Below are 17875 nucleotides of genomic sequence, written 5' to 3'. Positions count from 1 at the left end.
GAGCCCTTTGGGTTGCTCCATCTCTGAATGTCGGTCGGATTCAGCTTTTGTCGCTGATCTGCAACCGCCGTACAAGTGGACCTGGAAGGAACATACACCAGAGACTGGTCCTACTGATATCGGCGCTCCATAAATGTCGACAGGATTACACGTATCCCATGGTGCACTTTCACGACACCATGATGCCAAGAGGGTAACCCTCTATGAGCCACCGGCATATTATGAGCTCCCACCATAGTGATACTGCCACCATCGATACCGGTACTGGTGCCCTGAGACTGAAATCTATATGGCGCCTAAGCTCCCTTGATATTCCTACTACTATTCCAATTCTGGTTCTGAATCTCCTCCATACCATGGCCAGTCTTCCTCGGCAGATGACTCCTCAATACCAATACCGATAGCTCAGAAATACTTCAGAAAGAGGAAGCACATCTTATCCCGCCCTCTCTACTGTACCAGTAACAAAACGTGTTAAGTCCTCTAAGCAGTTGGTACCATACACTGAATCTGTAACCCATCCACAGGTTTGCCCATCATCGGTTAAAGTCACTACCACCTATACCGGTCCTGCACCATTATCTCATGACACCACTTGTGCTCATTGTCCTAATCAAATTAAATCACACAAATCTACTATTCGAGACTGAGCCCCTAAGCAGGCATCCACCAAACAAACCGCCGCACCCGTTGGTACAGTTGATGACCCATCTTCCCCGTCATTCAGCGTCCTCGCCATCAACGGATTCTGACACCTCTAATTCCATGGTACTTCCAGAGTCTCCTCCTAATCTACCTACTCCTGACTCTGATGTTGCCAATGTCAACCCTCCCTCTCCATCAGAGAAATTTTCGTCGTATTCTTAACTAGTCCTCTGTATTGCTAAAGAGATGGATCTCAATGTACGGTAACAAATACAATCTGAGTCCGACAAAGTTTACGAAGACATTGATGATGACCAAGACCACCACCCCCTTTGCTCAAAATGATTCTATCTTTGCTCAAAATGATTAAACATTCCTGGCTTAAACCATCGTCTGTGCCACAAATCTCCAGATGAGTTGAAAATTTATACAAGACACATGGAGATAATACTGCCTTTCTATCCCTCTTCTGTCCCATGTCGGATCCACCCTCCGTGTTACTGAGGGTTAACACAAAAGCTTGCAGCACAGCTCCAATGGTGGAACATACCAACCAATCTTTTCATCGGCAGACCCTTTGCGCCTCTCCAACTTACCATGCAAATAACAACCGACGCAGGCCGGATCAGATGGGGTGCCCACCGCAACAGACTACACTTTCACGCCCTATGGTCTCCCTCTGAAAAACTGCTTCACGTAAACCATTTAGAACTTCTATCCATATTCAAGGCTCCCCACGCATTCGAACTGTTAGTCACCGGGACCGCTGTTCAGATTACGACAGACAACACCATGGCCCTCTCCTATCTCAACAAACAAGGCGGGACGCACTCCTTTCCCTTGCTCTGGGAGTGGTGTCTCAAGCGCCACTTATTCCCAATAGCAGTTTGTATCTCCACTCACCACAATCGCCTATTGGACTCTCAGACTCAGTTCGCAGATGCACAAATGGTCCCTCAACGACTCCATCTTTCATCATCTAACCACTCTATGGGGACAACTACACACCTTCGCACCAACAGAAAACGCAAAATGTCCCCTCTTTTGCTCCAGAGCAGGGATAGGCCGCGGCTCCATCGGAGATGCTCTGATGACTCCACGGATGTCAGGTCTGATTTACCTCTTCCCTCCAATCCCTCTATTCCTAAGGACTATCATAAAGCTCCGCCAGGAACAGTCCAACACATTCTCATTGCCCCGTGCTGGCCGAGACAACCATGGTTCACTATGCTCCGCTCTATCTCCGTGGACTTCCTCCGTCTTCCCCCAATACCTTATCTTCTCCCCCAGAATCAAGATCTTCTTGCACTCCACCTAACAGCGTAGAAAATTAACCCCCAATGGCTGCCATTCTTGCTTGGGCCAGAAAACCTGCCACCACACAGCTGTATTCATATAAATGGGCTGCCTTTCTTAAATTTGTAGCTCAACGCCATCTTCCTGCTGCACCTACAACTCTTCACACCGTATTGCAATTCCCCACTCTCCTCTTCAGTAAACATTTATCCTTATCTACTATCAAGTTCTATCTATCAGCCATAGTAGCTCATCAGCTGCCTGCTTCCCAAGCCTCTTCACTCTTTCATCACCCTACAATAAAACAGTTTCTTAAAGGGGTCTCCAGTCTACAACCCAACAGACCATACCTCCCTCCGCAGTGGTCACTACTTACTGTTCTATGGAGCCTAATGTCACCCTTTGAACCCCTTGCCACAACGTCTGATCACCTTGACTACAAGACTCTTTCCCCTGCTCGTAGAGCCTCAGAATTTGCTGCACTCAGAGTTGACCCACCTTTTCTTCAATTTTATCCGGACAAGGTCACTCTTTATCCCGATGTTTCTTTTCTTCCAAAGGTTGTTTCTGAGTTTCACCTAAAGCAACCCATCACTCTACCAACCTTTTTTCCATCACCTGTTACTGATTTGGAGCGTTCTCTCCACCTCTTAGATGTTAGGCGAGTGTTGGCCGTCTATGTTTCAAGGACCACCTCTTTCCGCAAATCCAAGATACTTTTTGTTTCTCCACACTCCACACAGAGGATGCTTTATCTCCTCCCAAACCATCTCTAAGTGGCTTGTATCGACCATTTGCCTAGCATATCAGCTGGCTAAAAAGCCTCTTCCAGTTGGAATTAAGGCTCATTCAACGAGGGCAGTGGCTACTTCAGCAGGATTCCTAAGAGACGTTCCTGTCCTTGATATTTGCAGGGCTACTACGTGGTCCACGCCGTCCACTTTTGCCTCTCAGTTGGCCCTCCGGGCTAAATCTGGTGCTGTATTTGGACAAGCCGTCCTGTCGTCTATTCTTCCGTGATGTCCCTCCTCCATTCTGGTAAGCTTGTTAATCCGCCATTCGTGTGCATTCACAGAGACCAAGAAGAGGAAAGAGAGGTTAGTTACCTGTAACTTTGGTTCTTCCAGTGGTCCTCTGTGAATTCACACTCCTCCCCCCGGTCCTCCCCTCTGACTGTCATGTCTATCTCATTTATTCATCAGCAGGCAGTTTGGGAACTGAGGCACTAGCCAGGATGGGTGGACAACGTGTGTTAGGGGGCGGTCCTGGCGAACGAATGTTAAGCTCTAGAAGATTCTGGAAACCTCTGTGCAGGTGCAGATTAACCCATTAGTGTGAATTTACAGATGACCACTCGAAGAACCAGAGTTACAGGTAAGTAACTTCTCTTTTTAATTAATGACCTGGATGAGGGAGTACAGGGAATGCTTGTCAAATACAATGGGGTCTCTACTTAAGAACGTCCCTACTTAAGAACAATCCAACTTAAGAACAGCTCCATTTGCTAAATTTTGTTTCTACTTGAGAACAGAAATCCAAGATAAGAACAGGAAAAAAAACCTTTCCTGCTCTTTTTTTAACCATAGGTCATCTTAGGTTAAAACAAATTCTCCCCCTAGTGGTAGAGTACGTATTAACCAGCTTATGGTTCAATGTACGAACTAATGCTTCAATGTACGAACGCACCTCTACATAACAAAAAAACAGCCAGAACGGATTAATTGGTTTTCAGTCCATTCCTATGGGAAATTTTGCTTCAACTTAAGAACGTTTCAACTTAAGAACACCATTCCAAAACGGATTAAGTTCTTAAGTAGAGGTTCCACTGTAGTTTCTATGGACGGAAAAGAGCAGATACGGATTAAATGGTTTTCAATGCATTCCTATGGGAAATGCAGATTCAACATAAGAACTTTTCAACTTGAGAACCACCTTCCAATACAGATTAAGTTCTTAAGTAGAGACCCCACTGTATGCGGATGACAAAAAATTAGCTGGAATTTCAAAATTCAAAATGATCTTGATAGGCTGAAGCACTGGGCTGAAAACAACTGAATTAAATTCAACAGGGATAAGTGCAAAGTACTGCACCTGGGGAAAAAGAAACCAAACACAGAATTATAAGATGGGGGATACCTGGCTCAGCAATACTACAAGCAAGAAGGATCTTGGAATTGTCATAGATCACAAACTGAATATGAGCCAACAGTGTGATGTGGCTACAAAAAAGGCAAATGCTATTTTAGGCTTCATTAACAGAATTAACAGAAATAATTGGGCATGTTTAGCCTTGAAAAAAGAAGACAGAAGGGTGATAGGATAACATTTTTCAAATACTTGTAAGGTTGTCATTCAGAGGAGGGGAAGGATCTGTTTTCGATCATCCCAGAGTGAAGGAAACACAACAATAGGCTTGAGTTACAAAAAGCCAGATTTCGATAGAATATCAGGAAAAACTTCCTAACTGTTAGAGAAGTAAGACAGAGGTAGTGGGTGCTCCAACACTGGTGGCATTCAAGAGAAATTTAGACAAGCACCTGGCAGATATCCTTTGATTTGGATTCCTGCATCAAGGAGGGGATTGGACTTACTGGCCTTTTAGGCTCCTTCCAGCTTCACTATTCTAATATTCTGTGAATCAGTGAATATTAATTTCCCTGTAAATAGGATTTCTGTTGTACAAAATATTTCAATTTTGAATGCTTTGAGGTGTGATTGTATAGACATGAATTCATTCGCTTGGAGATGTTACTTTTTGGGACTATGACTGCTAGAATTCTCCAGCCAAGCACATTCAGTAGTTAATAGTGGCTGGCAGAAATGGGGCAGTGTAGTTCCCTAGAAGTAACTTTCTTCTGTATTTCCTGTACAGGAAAATAATGCTTTAAACCCACTTAATCACCCCAAACTTTAAGAGGCCTGAGTACTTAAGGCCAGCGATGTCTGGTTTGTGGTCTCATAAAATGATGGCATCGGCTACGTTCACATGTAATACTAAGTTAGAATTCTAAAGTGCACAACAAAAATGCGCACTCTGTACCTCTTGCTTCATACTTAGGAACACAGTGTTAAAAATAAATTACATTGCAAACCAGCCTATTCTGGATATTATTGCACATAATAGAAACTTAATACGGAGGGAAATGGAAATGTCAGAATCCTCCAATAGACTGCCTCTTTAAAGAAAAAAATTGTACAAGAAATAAAGAGAACAACTAATCCCTTTCTGATGAACATGTTAGAATGTTGAAAAGAACATAGATATATATATTGAGTCCACCTATTTCAACAAGTCGTGGAGACTCGAGAGTTTCCCCAAAACTCTTAAAATTAAATTTAAAGATGTATTAATAGAGAAAGGGTTAAATACAATAAGGAGCTGGATGAAAAGGTTGAAAGATAAAAAATACTATAAAGGACATTTTGCGGGAAGAAGAGGGGATATATTGGCTAAATATACTCCAGATGGAAAGTTGAACAAGAGAGTGGACTAGAAAAGTAGGAGAAATTAGAAAACTGACAAAATTTGAGTAGATCATTGAGCAATGACATATTCAAGCGGAAGGAAATAAAAGAAAGGGCATAGTTAGTGTAATTTATAAGATTTTAACACATGCTGGATCTGCAAAAGCTATTATGAAAAACTAGTGGCAGAAGGACTTAGAGGAATTGGATCAAAGGTGAGGATTGGAACAAAATTATGGTCACAAAGAATAATGAAGAATATGTCTGTAAGGGTAAAAGAAAACTGTTATAAGGTTGCATGGAGATGGTACTTAACCCCAGTAAGATTGAATATTGTAAATAAAAATGTACCTCTCAATGCTGGAGATGTAAAAAGGAAAGAGGGACATATATGCATATGTGGTGGAATTGTGAAATAAGAAAGAAAGGGCGCTGGTTTTTAAAGAATTTAGAGAGATTATTGGATATAATATTCAAATATTACCAATTATTGCCCTCCTAAATATAATTAAGAATGACCATCTTTAAAAAGAACAGAAAGAGTTCATTATAATGGTCACAGTAACAAGATTAATATTTGCAAAGAAATGGAAAAGTGACAAATTAATCTTGAAGACCTGGTACAAAGAAATGTGGAGTTTAGCAGTTAATGATAAACTAACGTGAATTGAAAGTAGGAAGGGGAATGATAAAGTATAATTTTAAAGAGGTATGGAGTTTATATTTGGAGTATGTCTTTAGGAAGGGAAAGGTCATAAGCCAGCAGAAGAATGAATATTATTTTTGGAGTGAAATGGGGTGAAAAGTATTAAAATTGTATTTTTTGTTACCTAGTCCCAAGGGTGAAGGTGGCACAGGTGGGGAATCCGAACTGTACTGTATTGTGTATGTACACACATTTTATGTGGGTTTTGTTATTATTTTTTCTTTAACTTAAAAAAGGAACACAGTGTAGCCAAGTGTACTTAATTTATGAAAGATGAGCAAAAATTCCATTTGGAGCTTAGCAGAGCATCCCCATTAATTGTCACAAATATTTGTGCAATTTTATTTTGATTTGACTAGTATGATTCAGAATATGAATGCACTTCCCTTTGTTTTCCTTGGACTTTCGGTATTACTTGCCCTGTCTTAACAGCTCGTGTTTACTGCTTCAATGACAATGTTCTTGGTAGTTCATTGTTTTTGCTTTTTTCAGCAGGGAAGGTGGAGAGAGTAGAACACACAAATAGCTTTCACTGCTGTACAGTTTGGAGCTCCTTCTGTCTGACCTCTTTTTCACTCCTTCCCCATTGATTTACTGACATTGTAGAGGTGTCTTTGCAGACACACATTCCCAGTATTATGTTCCTGTTTTTGTGCATGTTGGAAAGATTAAATGAAAGCTACCCCCTTAAAAGAATCCATCTAGTGGCTGTATTCTAACCTATATGAAAGTGGCAACATGCTCAGACCTCATCTCCTCCTGCCATTGCACCAAGTCTTGCATGGATCTATCTATGCAGGAATTGGGGCAGCTTGTGGTCCTTCAATTGTTTTGGGGCAGCAGCTCATACCTTAGCATTAGCTGTGTGCTACCTGCTGGACTGTTTCTGCGCACAATTCAAAGCACTGGTTATGTCCTATAAAGCCTTATATACATGTTGGGCCCAGGTTCTGGAGGAGCATATGGTCTCCTATGACACAGCCCAAGATCTGAGCAAGAAAAGAAAAGAAAAGGGGGGGCTTCTTTTGGTCTCACCACCCTCAGATTTGGAAGGGATGCGAGAGAGGTCCTTCTTGGTGGCCAAGCTTTGAAACATACTTCTGAAGAAACCTAGTCTGACCAATTCTGTTGTTTATTCATCAACAGGTAAATAAAGGCCTGTTTCTTTAGTTGAGTTTTCGTCAATACTACTGGCTACTGAGAAAATGGCTCCCAGTGGGCAGAATCTGTATTTTTTTTATTGTTACGATTTAAAATTTGCAAACAGCCATCTGTCACTGGGTTAAAGTCCTGTGGGAAAAAAATCCATTTGAGCTCTGCATGGTTGTTTCTGAAGAAACCTGCATATACGAGAGGGTTGGAGATGCCAGTGCACCAGAGATGATCTCCAGTTGTGAAGGCTGCCTGTCTCACCTTTGTATGGCCCCCCCCCTCCTTTTTCCCTCCCTTTCCTTTTTTAAGAAATCAAAGACTTCTGTGCTATATCTTTCAAAACACAAAAGTGACCCAGCGGTAGCTTGCAGTCAATATTGAAACACTTGATGGGTCTTTCTCATTAGCAAGGGGTGCCAGTTGTATGATTTGCTCTGCTTTGCTGATTTCGTGGGTGGTTTTGTTGGATACTTTTGCAAGAGATGATTAAAAGGTCTGGGAAGTTTAAAGGCTTTTCAAGTCTACGCATTGAAAGTATTTCATTCTTTCAAGCTCTTGGATGTAGAGAAACATTCTTGGGTGACTCTGAATATTTACCCCAAGACAGAATGAATCCTGCCTTTTTCTTCTGTAGATGCTTGGATGGGTGGGGCGCGCAGTCAGATTTATTCGATCGATCGCAAGGTCTCTTTGGTGCTTCACAGAACCGCTGAGTCACAAGTGCTGATTATCGTATCTGGGATGCTGCCAGCCTGGAGCGTGCAGAGTGGCCCAGCAAGAGAGTCTTCTCAGAGTATAAAAAGCCCTCCTTAATGTTTCTCTACTGAGGTTCATTCTAGAATGTGGGCCTTGCTCACTTAATACACCTCCAGGCTTCTCTTTTTTTGCTGCAACCAAAATATATGTGGAAGGTCTGTGTTTTGATTGTTTTTCTTTTCAAGGGTATTCTGAAAGCATTGCTGACAAAAGCGCCCAAGATTCAGGCTCCAGGCGGCTTTCCTGTTTGATGTTAATTCTAAACATCAAATAAATGAGCCTGTATTAGCTTTAGTGCACGGTGGGTATAATTTTCTTAGGCCACACTCAGAAGCAAGGGGAACAGCAATTTTAAGACTGTGGTTGTGTGTTGTAGCAGGAATAACAAGCATAAGATCATACAAGATTTATGCATCTTTGCCTAGAAAAAGGTGGTACCTGCCTTTATCAGCTCCTCAGATCTAGCCGCATCTTTCAGCTATTCAAACGCCTCTGTCATGTCCTCTTGAGACTCCTCCCTGCTTTTTCCTCAGGCTGGCTGTACAGAATATAGTGATGGTGCCAAATGAGGGGGAGGCTTCCCCCCCCAGGATTGCGGTGAAGAGTCTCTACAATTAAAACAGTCATAGGTGGGGGACGATATGTGACCCTCTAGATGTCATTGGACTGCAGTTCTAGAGGTAGTTGTGGTATAGCAACATCTGGATGGCATGCTTAATAACCCCTGCGTTTCATTTAACCATATATCTCAATGAGTTTTTTGTTGTTTTTTGTTGTTTTTTGCTTCCATCCTGCTTGACAGTGGCCATTGCTGAGTGATGAATAAGGTCCAGTTAGGATAGGACCTAGGCTAACTTGAGAAGAGAGGCTGTAACTGAATTTTCCTCTCCTAGCATCTTGGTGAAGCTTTCCTTTTTGAACATTGATGAAAGCTGTCCTTGGTTGCAGCTTGTTTATCTGCTTGTGCAGGAAGAGGAGCAAAATGACAGTGATGCCCTTGTGTGTTCCAGTTTATTGACTAATGGTTTCATACATATGGCCAAGAGTAGTGGATGAGCACATGCAGGATTTGAAATCCTGATTTGTTGGCCATTTGTAAACTATGGCTTGTCACATAATGTTGGTCCTGCCGTCGTGAGAGGGCATTGTTTTGGTTTGAATTAAGCTGGAATGTTGTGTAGAATATTCATAAATCGCCAGGAATTTGCATGAACACTGAGAAGCCATATTTACAAATTGCATAAAGGTAAAAGAGCTTCAAAAGGGTATCCCCAGCTTGGGTAAATGGACAACTAAATTGCAAGCTCCGTTGATGTGGATACAAAGTCAGCATTGCTGGGAAAAGCAATTTTTTAGCACTATCCCAGGAGATAAACCTTAGGTTTATGCACAGAAAATGCACAAAAAATATCAACTTTAATGTGCAGGGCAATGAAAAGGTTACTGGGAAAATAGTAACAAATCCACTTGGCAATTTCTAAAGCAGACCCATTAAGACTATTAGGTAAAGTTCTGACCACTTAATTTTGAAACCCTGTAATAAAGTGTAGAGAATAGCATCTAAAGATGACTAGGGGTTTAGAGGACCTTCAATACAAGGAGATGCTTAAGCATATGGAAATTGTTTGCTTTTTTAAAAAGGGGAGGGGAAACATGAGGTTTTAACAATTATGAGGGGATAAAAACAATTGGAGGGGATAAAAACATACCTTTTGGGTATAAGAGCTTGCACTATGACCTTTGCATCTCAATACAATAATGACCTACTTGACTTCAGTTGAACTGCAGATTATGTGTGTGCTTGCAGCTATAAATCTCCCAGTGAAGTCAGCTGACAATAAGACAGAAATATTACTTTGCATAGTATAACAAAAATAATTCATTGTCAGAAGATGTAGGAATAGCTGCTGGCTTAGATATCTTTAAAGGGGATAAACAAGATACAGTAATGGGAAACACTTCAGTGACTGTTAGCAGTGGGTCCTGTTCATGGGGTTGGCATGCAGGAAAGGGCCTTCTTGGCAATGGTGGCATCTAGACCCAGCCTGCTTTCTTGCACCACATTTTTCCCACCTCATGAAGACTTTTCATTTTGATAGCCAGCTGCTCGTCTGGTACTGGTTGGATTCTTTTTTCTCTGTAAGGTCTCCAAAAATAGAAGTAGCTGTTTCTTTTTTGGAATTATTCATTCATCTTGCATGACCTGTATTCTACTTTTCACCCAGGACTGGGACTCAGGTGGCTCACAATAAGATTGAAAACAAGTAGCGATAAAAATAGAGGTGAAAGGAATAAAATGAAAGAGTGCTAAAACACAGTTAAACAAATTACAATATTAAAAGCTTCTGAGTCCCCAGATGTCTAAGGAAATGGATTGCGATTCAAGAAAGTTTGCACTGAAATATATTTGTTACTCTTAAAGATGCCAAAGTGCTATTTTTTGTTGTTGTTGTTCTGTTTTGTTTTTCTTGCTGAAGCAGATTAATAAGCGATCTCTCTGAAAACTACTGTTGAGTTTAAAAGCAACTAAAATTAGTTTTTAAGAAAAATGATACTTTTGTTCTGCTGTTTTTCATATTGTGCATCATCTTCAATATGTGTTGACAAGTGGAATGATAGAGATGGTACCCCTTGACATATGAAAATGAAATGTAATCTCCCTTATACAAACAAGAGGGTGAGAATCATGGATTTCAAACCCTATTTGGGAGCATTCTTTGGCATCTAGACACTTTTGGCCTAACGCAGGGAAACAGTACTTTCGTTAGTAGTTTTTGGGATTAAAGTGCTTGGTTAGGTTGGACGCATTTCTTGCTTTAGGACCCCATTTCTATAAATTGATAGGAATGTAGCCCAGTGCTGAAACTTGGAACACAGAGCTCTTGAAGCCTTTAGGGCAGAATGCAATTTATTCTGTGGAATTGTAAGCATCTGTATTCTGAGTAGAGGGATCTGTGTTTCTGTCTATAGAAAGAAACCATGGGCTGATCTTTGCCTTGAAGGAGATCCTAGCATCTAAGATGAAGCAAGTATCAGAGAAGGGGCTTTGCTTATTATGCAACCCAGTTGTGGAGTGATTACCCCAGAGTGGTTATCTGGTGCCTGATATATTATTTTCCTATGGATCCTTTTGGTTTTCTCAAGATTTTAGATGCAATTTTAATCATAACTGTTCAATGTTCTGTTTCTAGTCCTCTGGATTTTAGATAATTTTATTTGAGCATTTATATTTTCATTATCCTGTTCTTCTTGTAGACTGTGTAGATAATATGCTTAAAAGACAAGGCAAAAGTATATGTACAATAAATAAGGAAGGGGAGGGAGTGTGTTGCTTCACGTTTCCTAGAGACAAACTCTTCATCTCTTGCAGTGTTTGAATGCCACCAGTCCATGATAAAAATAGAACAAATGAAAATTATTGCCACATGTAGAGCTGGCTCCATGCCAGGACTGATTAAGAAGCTACATCTAGTTTATATTTATTATGAGGAATACACAGCTCTCCAGGGGATACAGGGCTTTACAACTCTTATTGCCTTTCCCCATTGGCTGAAGAAAGTTGCGGCCCAACATCTGGAAGGCCTGACATTCCCCGCCCTGTAATCACCATTTCAAAATGAGACTCAGAGACGGTTTCTGCCATTGTTTGTGGACCAGACTACCTAGATTGCATCCTTTGTGATACAGGATTTCCATTTTCCAAGAGGCCAGAGTGTGGGGTAGCCAGGACTGTGGGGTAGAGGGAGGAGGACTGTAACTCTCCTCTCTCTTCTTCTCATCGTGATGCAGACCCTTACCCACCCAGGCACAAGCTACTTGCACGAACAAAATGTTCTCATCTGTAGGGCACCCAGGTGGATGTGGGATGAAGGCATGATGAAGGCATGACGATGCTCTGTAATTGAGGCAAGCTGTTTCAGCCTTCAGCCTAAAGCAGAACTACAATTTTGGTGTCTAAAATATCAATGTTCAGTTAATGCTGACTTCGTAGTTGCACAGTAACGTGTCCCTTAGGATCAAAAAAGATCAGTTGCAGGCATTTGGTTGGATTAGAGATCTCTCTCTCTAGGGTTTGTTATTCTTTGCTTGAAGGTCTGAACAGATGCCAAAGTCTGGCAGCAGGGAAATGCTGAAAACAGCTCAGATGTGTTTCAGGTTTTGTGTTGAGGAAATCCAGATTTGATACCTGTGGCCAAAAAAAATTGGGTTCAGAATAAATAAGGCAAATTCATTGTAGAAGCTTGACTCATATGTGATTGCACATGATGCACATTATGCAGTAGTACTACTCTAGAGTTGTGTAAACAACCACTAGATTAGCATAGAGCATCCTCATATTTGTTAGCCTAGGAATTGTGCTGCTACAACCAGAAATGCAGTATACACTGGCATTAACAAAGAAGATGCTACTTACCATGGGCAAATGTATTTATAGATTATTATTAATCTTAGCGGAGCTGGAAAGGATGTTGATCGAGTCCAGCGCTGGTTTGGGAGACCCAGTGGGGAATCAACCTCTGGCTCCATAGTCAGATACTTAAACCACTAAGCTATCCAGCAGTTAAAGGGTGCTGATAAGTATTGAGCCTTTCCCAGAAAAAATTGAGCTAGGAAGCTGTAACTGCCACACTATTTTTCATATTCCTCCAGGAAGTCAATGCATTTGCAACATCTGTCCTGCAGCTTCTTAAGTCCCTTCAAATAAAATTCTTCCGACTGCAGCATTAGTTGCCTTCAGATCACTCCCAAATTGTTGTTCCTTTAAGTGTTTTTTGAGTTTGGGGAACAGTTAATAGTCAGAAGGAGCCATGCCTCTTAGGACTTTTGTTCAGACAAGAACAGATTGGTTACCTGAAATAAATGGTCACTTGACATTAGGCTATAGTAGGAGAGTTCACAATAGCATTTTCGATTACTGTATTTTTCGCTCCATAAGATGCACCTTTCCATAAGACGCACCAATTTTTTTAGGAGAAGAAAACTGGAAAATATAATCTGTTTTCTTCGCTCCATAAGACGCACAGACTTTCCACCCCCCCGTTTTGTGGGGGAAAAGTGCGTCTTATGGTGCGAAAAATACGGTATATTCAGCTAATACATGTTGCTGTAATTTTTGTTGTACTTAAGATGCCTAAAATGTGATATGAATGGCTGCAGGTACCCACTGAGTATGCCAAGGGGCATAATTACAGGAAGCAGATGAGAAGGTAGTTGGGAACGTTGGAGGAGCTCCACTGGTTGAATATTTTAGCTACTTAGATTTGCATATCAAATGCATATGTGAAATTAAGAAGGTCAGAAATAGTTCATTGAAGAGAAAAAGTGACTTCCTCTGTTGTTAGATGCACATGGTATTTATTGAACTATTAGATCAAAATTGAACAGATTTCTCACAGTAGAGCATCTGTCTATATATTTTAACACAAAACTTACAGGTGTCTTTATTTTTCTGATCACAAGGAAGGAGCAGTTTATAAGCCTTTAAGGTGGGCACCACAAGACATTCTGTTCTTGCTGTGTAACACCAGTGTTGTTAGTAGCAGGGGATGGTCAGCCGTGGAGGGTCCAGAGACCACATCTAACCCCCATCTCTTTTGAGGACTGTGCTCAGGGCAGATGGAACTCTCTCTAGTTGGTGAACGGAAGGCACAGAAGCCACCAGTTTTGGGGTCAAGGTAAATGTGGGAATCTGTGCACCTGGAAACATTCTTTTCACACACACTGCAGGCAATAAACATCAAGTGGGCAGGGCGGGGGAGTGAAATGGCTGGGGGTACCTTGAAGTGGAACAGCACGTCACCTTTGTGAAGGAATGAACTACTGCCTTTCTCTCTCTCTTTTTCAATTAGGTTTTGAAAAAGGCGATTCCCACCTTTAAAAGATGCAGAGGGGAAATATAATGTTATTTATTTATTTAAAATATTTATATCTCACCTAAAAAAGAACTAAGGTGGCTTACAGTATTATAATAGACAGCATTAGAAGCAAAAAACAATAAAATATTGGAATATTTTTAAAAGAATTAAACAAATATAGTATTAAAATTAGCAGATAAAATATTTGTAAAAATGCATTTAAAACAACAATGAAAACACAACAGTCCTATTTAAAAACTCTCTTTAGACAGCCAGTCACTACAAAAAAAGCCTGCTTCAACAGAAAGGTCTTGGGCTGCTTGTGGGACGACAGCAAAGAGAATAGAAAGGGAAATGGAATTGCAGTAGATGTTAAAAAATACACATTCCTGCACAGAAATACAGGAGGAGGAGATTGGCTGCCCCATTGAGAGCATCGGGATCAATGTAGTTGGGGCGAAAAACAAAAGGAACATGGTAGTTAGAGTTTACTACTGATTGCCCAATCAAGGAGAGGATGCGGATGAAACTCTTGAAAAACAAATTGCAAGGATTTCAAAGAGACACAATGTAGCAGTGATGGGAGATTGCTGATAACTGTTGGGAGGCAAATTCTGCCATGTATGAGCCTTGCAAGAAATACCTGGCTTGCGTGCATGATAATTTTCTCCTACAAAAAGTGGAAAATGAAACTAGAAGACTAGTTACCCTTGAGTTGATTCCAACCACACTTGAGATGACTTGGTGGAGGAAGTGGCAGGTAAGGGGGAACTCTGGGCGAGAGTGACCATGTTCTACTAGAATACCTGATTTCAAAGGAAACTAAAGTAGAGTGTAGCCCCCGCATAGGTATGCTCGATTTTTTAAAAGTTAGTTTTAATAAACTCAGAACAAGAATAAGCAAGGTCCCATGGTAAGAATCCTAACAAAAGGCTTTTAATTGAAATAATATCAGCTGTGGGTCTCGTGGCAATTTTTGGAGTATATATTTTTAATTGCATTTTAATTATTTTGCCCTTTTATTTTGCCTTTTTATTGTATTTTAAATGTTGTAAGCTGCCCAGAGATCTTCGGGTAGTGTGGGCGGTGTAAGCTATCCCCCATCTCCAAGGAGATCCGGGGTGCCGGAGAATGGAGAGATTCCAAAGTTTAGTCAGTCCTTTAGGAGCTAAGATGAGCCCAAGACTCTCAGCTAGGCCCTGACTAACACTTCTTCCTCAAATCCACCTCCTTTATTAAGAAAAGCAACACACACAGACAAATCCATGAGTTTAAACTCAGGCTAATCTGGGCTCTATATCAGGTAGCAAATGCACATGGCCAAATCAGAAAGACTAGTCTGTTCAGGAAACCAATGCATGCAATTCTAAATCATTACTGTTTTATTTAAAAAAGGATGGTTCAGAAAAGAATTCAGATTATTGCAAAGTAATTCAGTTGGGAACATTTTCATAACAAGGCAGACAGATCACCCCCACCACTCCAGCTGGAAAAATAAAATAATTAAAAGCATTCTAAGTTAGAATAATGCATAAGCATAGTCATTCTTATGTTCCTGTGATTCCATAGTCCATGATCCACCAGGAAAAGTTAGATACCAGTTATAATCCAAAAGTTAGAATCCATTTTGGGAAAAAGCACGTGTCTGTCCTTTCTCAGTCCAACTCCATCTTTTTCCAACTCCTTACCAACTTCCTTCTTCTTCCCAGAACTCCTCATAAGGAACACCCCCTCCTGGGTCTTGTTGTCCCGCCTAACTTTCTCATGGGAGCTTGAGAGTTGTTATCATATTTTGTGGCAGAATTATTTTGACTACGAAAGTCTCTGCTCTCTACTCATCTTAGCAGCGAGATAACCAGAGAGCGAAGCTTCTCTGAAACAGCATGAAAAACTTTCCTACTACAGAGCAGACTTTAAATCAAGATGGATGCTGTCAAAACAATATTATGACTACAAAACCCATTCTAGCATCTCATAAAAACACAGGTCATCACAGGCATATAAGTTAAGCAAACAAACAAGGAGTCCAATAAAGGCGGGAGTTTCGAAAAAGGAGATTTTAAAGGCACAACTAGAAACAATAATCACAAGGGGAAAAAAGATGGGAGACAGCAAAAAAGGCCAGTGTGGCTTCACAAAAAGCTCAGAGAGGACCTGAAAAAAAAGACATGTACAGTGGTGCCTCGCTTAACGAGCGCACCGTATAACGATGAAATCGCATAGGATCGCTCAACGTTTTTTTTTAATGGGGAAAAATTCGCTTTGCGAAGACCGGTAAGCGTTTCGCTTACCGATCTTCGCAAAACGACCCCCGCTGATCAGCTGTTCGGCAGCCAAAATGGCCGCCGGAAGCCGGGAAATGGGCCAAAATGGCCGCGCGCAGCGTTTTCGCACCCTCGTTAAGCGAGGCGAGGGCGCGAAAATGGCTGCCGGCCATCCTGAAGCATCGCTGAACGGTGAGCATTTGGCCCATTTGGAACGCATTAAACGATGTTTAATGCGTTCCAATGGAAATCGCTGCCCCGTTCAGCGATGCTTCAGCATAGCGAAGGTTAATCCGGAACGGATTAACCTCGCTATGCGAGGCACCACTGTATAGGAAGTGGAAAGAAGTCCAGGCCACATCAGAAGAGTACAGACAAGTAGCAAGGAATTGCAAAGATGGCATTAGGAGGGCAAAAGTTGTGAATGAGCTGAGACACTAAAAGCAACAAAAAGCATTCTTCAGGTATGTGCAGACCAAAAGACAAAGGAAAGAAAAAGAGGCTCAGCTACTCAATGAAGATGGAAAAATGACAACAAGACTAAAAAAAAAAGCAGAAGCGCTGAATTCTTATTTTAGCTCTTTCTTTCCCCAAAGGCCAGACTGTGAACCTCCAGACAAATGTGAAATGCAGGTGGAGGGGACAAGATTGCAGCTGGAGATTGATAAACAAATAGTCAAGGAATACTTTATTATCTTGAATGAATTCAAATTTCCAGGGCCGGATGAACTGCATCCAAAAGTATCGAGGAAACAAGTTGAAGAACTTTCAGAACCACTGTTCATTATTTTCTTGGAAGTCATGGAAAATGGGTGAGATGGCAGACGACTGGAGGAGGGCCAATGTTGTCCCTATCTTCAAAAAGGGTTTTAAAAAAAGAGGAACCTGGGAATTACAGAGCAGTCAGTCTGACATCAATCCCAGTGAAAATTCTGGAACAGATTATAAAGCAGTCACTGTGCAAGCACTTAGAAAATAAAGCAGGCAATCAAACATGATAGCACTTTTCAGATACTTGAAAGGCAATCATACAGAGGATCTGTTCTCAATCATCCCTGAGTGCAGAACATTGTAATAATGGGCTCAAGCTATAGGAAGCCAGATTTAGGCTGAATATCAGAAAAAACTTCCTAACTGTTAGAGCAGTAAGACTGTTAGAGAGCAGTAAGACCAATGACCTCGAGAGGTGGTGAGTGCTCCAAGACTGAAGGCATTCAAGAGAAATTTAAATAACCATCTGTTAGATATCCTTTGATTTGTGTTCCTGCACTGAACGGGGGGGTTGGTCTCAGTGGCCTTATATGCCCCTTCCAACCTCATTATTCTATAATTTTATGAAAGGTGGGACCAGCCTGGGCTCCAGAGGGAAGGAGTTCCAGAGTCTGAGATCAGTGACAGACAAAGCCCTCTCCTGTGTCCCCACGAAATGCACCAGTGAGATTGGTGGAACAGAGAGAAAGGCTAACCATATCCTTTGGGGGATTGTCCGTATTTCAGCTTTTTTGTTGTTGTTAGGAGTAGGACTGGGGATTCCACTAGGATCTTGGATAGGTTGAGGGCAGACCCTATGATTCCCAGTCTGCTTTAGAAGATGCTTTGGAACAGCTGTGTGCACAGCAAGATGATGAGGTTGGAGGTATTGGTGGCCTGTACCAATTTTAGGAAGTGGGTAGGTATGTGCCTTGCATTAAGGTATTTTCATGTAGTCTTCCAGGTAATGAGTCTACCTTGCCACT

At 41.4% G+C, this 17875-nt stretch overlaps 1 protein-coding gene across 8 annotated transcripts in view; it reads left to right on the top strand.

Moving 5' to 3' along the window:
- Positions 1-17875, top strand: part of CPEB1 (cytoplasmic polyadenylation element binding protein 1) — an 80758-nt gene that overhangs the window by 33994 nt on the left and 28889 nt on the right. The window lies entirely within an intron of this gene.

Source organism: Pogona vitticeps, chromosome 12 (assembly GCF_051106095.1).
Source record: "Pogona vitticeps strain Pit_001003342236 chromosome 12, PviZW2.1, whole genome shotgun sequence".
NCBI classification, from domain to species: domain Eukaryota; kingdom Metazoa; phylum Chordata; class Lepidosauria; order Squamata; family Agamidae; genus Pogona; species Pogona vitticeps.
Note: the sequence above shows the minus strand (reverse complement) of the source record. Positions and strands in the feature narration are given on the sequence as shown.